A 4,760-nucleotide genomic window follows, 5' to 3' on the forward strand; every position below is an offset into this window, starting at 1 on the left:
AACACTACCCATAGACTCAACACTACCCATAGACTCAACACTACCCATAGACTCAACACTGCCCATAGACTCAACACTGCCCATAGATTAACACTACCCATAGACTCAACACTACCCATAGACTCAACACTACCCATAGACTCAACACTGCCCATAGACTAACACTACCCATAGACTCAACACTACCCATAGACTCAACACTACCCATAGACTCAACACTGCCCATAGACTCAACACTGCCCATAGACTAACACTACCCATAGACTCAACACTACCCATAGACTCAACACTACCCATAGACTCAACACTGCCCATAGACTCAACACTACCCATAGACTCAACACTGCCCATAGACTCAACACTGCCCATAGACTCAACACTACCCATAGACTAACACTACCCATAGACTCAACACTCCCCATAGACTAACACTACCCATACAGTCAACACTACCCATAGACTAACACTACCCATAGACTAACACTACCCATAGACTCAACACTACCCATAGACTCAACACTCCCCATAGACTAACACTACCCATACAGTCAACACTACCCATAGACTCAACACTACCCATACAGTCAACACTACCCATAGACTAACACTACCCATAGACTAACACTACCCATAGACTCAACACTACCCATAGACTCAACACTCCCCATACAGTCAACACTACCCATAGACTAACACTACCCATAGACTAACACTACCCATAGACTCAACACTACCCATAGACTCAACACTCCCCATACAGTCAACACTACCCATAGACTAACACTACCCATAGACTAACACTACCCATAGACTAACACTACCCATACAGTCAACACTACCCATAGACTAACACTACCCATAGACTCAACACTACCCATACAGTCAACACTACCCATAGACTCAACACTACCCATAGACTAACACTACCCATAGACTAACACTACCCCATAGAGCTAACACTACCCATAGACTAACACTACCCATAGACGTAACACTCACCAATAGACTCACACCTACTACCCATAGACTCAACACTACCCATAGACTAACACTACCCATAGACTAACACTGCCCATAGACTAACACTACCCATAGACTAACACTACCCATAGACTAACACTACCCATAGACTCAACACTACCCATAGACTCAACGCTACCCATAGACTAACACTACCCATAGACTCAACAATGCCCATAGACTAACACTGCCCATAGACTAACACTACCCATAGACTCAACACTACCCATAGACTCAACACTACCCATAGACTATCACTACACATAGACTCAACACTGCCCATAGACTCAACACTACCCATAGACTATCACTATCCATAGACTCAACACTACCCATAGACTCAACACTACACATAGACTCAACACTACCCATAGACTCAACACTACACATATATTCAACACTACACACTCAACACTACACATAGACAAGGCTACACGGGGAATCTTTGTCATTGTGCGTGTGGGGAGCGGTGGCGCAGTGGTCAGCGCCGCGCTGCCCTACGAACCCGGCAGAGACTCGAATTCGATTCCCGCTCACGGCCAACACCGGTGACGATGATCAGAACCGGTCCTTGGCCTCCGCTAGGTCGACTCAGACTTAAAAGGAGCACCTGGTGCGGTGCGTATAAAACCATGAGCACTCGGGAACAAAGACGGCCGGGCGTGTCGTTAACCACCGCACTGACATGCAAGTGTGGTGGTTGAAACGTGGCACAGAAGATGTACCAGGGTGGCGAGATGTTGACTACCTCGCCTGGCATACAGGAGGTTCTGGGCTCAATCCCGACCCCGACGCCTGCTGCTGTGTATTCGCAGCCTGAATGTTCTCCCCGTGGTCGCGTGGACTTTTCTCCGGGTTCTTCGGTTTTTCCCTCCGCTAAAGCACTTGGCTGCCGTAATTCCCACGTGATGATGATAAGACACTTTTGTTGAGCTATCAGTTGTGACCGCCAGGTCGCGTCTGGATAAAAGCTCGACAGCTCAGTGAGGCCTTGCCCGGTAGTTTCACGGCTTTCAGTTCTACGTACGGATGTGGAACTCGGCCCGCACCGCCGTACGCAGCCCACCGTGCGAATCGGACCGTGAGCGACGAATCGCCGCGGGATCAAAACCCCTCGCTACCCGCACCCCGCCGGCTTCCTAAGCGCTCCGTTACAATCAAACGAATTCCAGGGCCAGGCGCACGCACAGACGCGCACGCATGGGACACGCACGCACGCACGCACCACGGGCGTCCGTGCGTGCGCCCACTTCTCCTTTCTCTTCTCGTTCATCCCTCGCGGCGTTCGTTTTGTTCGCCGACGACGCCGCCTCTCGCCCCGCGCCGTTGTCCTAGGATCAGCGGTGCCGGCGGGGTCAGCGGTGGGCTAAGTGGGGTCGCAGACGCACCCACGTCTCACTCATCCGCCCCCCCCTCCCAACAACCGCAGCGTGTTACCCCCTGCACCCCGATCCGTTGTCATTGTTGTTGTTGTGAATGTTATCGCTGTTTTGTTGTCATGTTGTTGTTGTCAATGCTGCTATTGTTGTCATTGCTGTTGTCATTGTTGTTGTCATCGTCGTGGTTGTCATTGTCGTGGTTGTTGTCATTGTTGTAGTCATTGTTGTTGTCATTGTTATCATCATTGTTGTTGTCATTGTTATCATCATTGTTGTCGTCATTGTTGTTGTCGTTGACTTCCCCACGACATGACGCAATGAGTCAACCCACCCAACCAGGACGTGAACTCGCGACCTTCCGGCTGCGAGCCGCTCGACTCCACACCGCTGTGCCAGCTGGCCACATTCTTCCTATACAAATATACACAATATATACACAATATATACACAAATACATACACAATATATACACACATATATACACCTATATACATAATTAAATACACAAATGCATACACAATTACATACACAATATATGCACAATATATACACAAATACATACACACTATTGCCACAAATACATACACAATATATACACATACACACTATATACAATATATGCACAATATATACACACATACATACACAATATATACACAATATATACACAAACACGCGTGAATACTACGACGATTGGGGGTTTGTGTGTTTTGAGGTCTACGTTCAGTGAGCGCCGTTCACGTTTAACCGCATCTCAAAGCGCGGGGGGAAAGTGGGGACCCGAATCCGCCGGCCGCCAACAATTCCCCCCCCCCCCCCAAGCTCTGGCGTCCTACGTTTGTGGGGGGATGTTTGCAGTGCCAGATTAAGCTAGTGCGGGGCCTGTAGCATATGTGTTATGAAGAAGCCCTAAATGATATTTAAAAAAACACAGAATATTCACACATTTTTTACTTGCACAGTAAAGTAATGGTATTTTTTCACGTGCTAAACAGGCAGATAATACGACAAACCGCTAACCTTGAACACCCAGTCGTTAATAAAAGTCGAAGGCAGTATAGTACAGTAATAGAGCAGGTGCAGAATCACTGAACCGGAATTGATAACTTGAAAGCATTTAGCGTGGGGTTCTTGAAAGTGCGGGGCCCGTAGCTACTACACACGTGTAGCAGCTACTACACGTGTGTAGTAGCTGCTACACGTGTAGTAGCTGCTACACGTGTAGTAGCTACTACACGTGTAGCAGCTACTACAGTGTAGTAGCTACTACACGTGTAGTAGCTGCTACACGTGTAGTAGCTAATACATATTTAGCTACTTTTGCTACGAGGATCATCCGGCACTGTGTGTTTGGCCAACCGCATCATGAGCGCCGGCTACGTAATCTCTACGTTCGGAGACGCCGCTGTGGATGGACGGACGGAAGTCCGTGCACGCGAAGGGACTGACGGTCAACACCGATGGGTCACGTGACGGCGTTGACGTGGGGGGGGGGAGTCGCTGGCTTAACGGGATTGGATGATGACGGGTGGATGATGAGACAGAAGACGGTCACCCACCCAAAGACAAAGATCCCCCCCACCCCCATAGCCTTAGCAGACTGTAGGGGCAAAGTGGTGTTCTGGCGAGAAGCCACCTGTGAAGGTCGGCACGGCACACGAGGGGGTGTAGGCGGCCAGGAACACGCCTGGCCGCCTTTGTCTTCCTCGTGGAGAAATGTTTACACACCGCACCAGGTGCTCGTTTTGAGAGGCTGAGTCGACCTAGGGGAGGCCCAGCGCTGGTCCAGATGACCGTCACCGGTGGTGGCCGCTAGCGGGGACAGAACCCTCGGGTCGCCTATGTCGTGTCGATGTGTGTAGACGTCACAAAGGCCCTGTACAGCCACGTGACCTGTCTCTGTTGTCTGTGTTGTCTTGTCGATGTGTGTGTAGTCGTCACGGTGGACGCTGTACAACCACGTGACTTGTCTCTGTTGTCTGTGTTGTGTTGTCGATGTGTGTGTAGTCGTCACGGAGGACGCTGTACAACCACGTCGCCGGGCACGAACCGCACCGCCGCTCCCCAGCTCTCCCACGGACACACACACACATAGAGTGAGCAGCAGCAGGGGGCAGCAGGGGGAGGGGGGCAGCAGGGGAGGGGGGCAGCAGGGGGAGGGGGGCAGCGCCATGGACAGACGCGCGTGCAGCAGTGGCGAGCGAGCGCTCGTGCAGGACGAGACGAGCGACGGAACGCGACCCCAGAGGACGTCGTTTAACGTTCGGCAGGAGAGCGGGAAATCAGTGGTGGTGGTGGCTGGTGTATGGTGTGGGCTGGTGGTGGTGCTGCTGGGCTGGTGGTGCAGGTGTGGTGGTGATG

The sequence above is a fragment of the Lethenteron reissneri genome, chromosome 60, assembly GCF_015708825.2.
Source record: "Lethenteron reissneri isolate LAM-NWPU_2019-01 chromosome 60, ASM1570882v1, whole genome shotgun sequence".
Lineage (NCBI taxonomy): Eukaryota > Metazoa > Chordata > Hyperoartia > Petromyzontiformes > Petromyzontidae > Lethenteron > Lethenteron reissneri.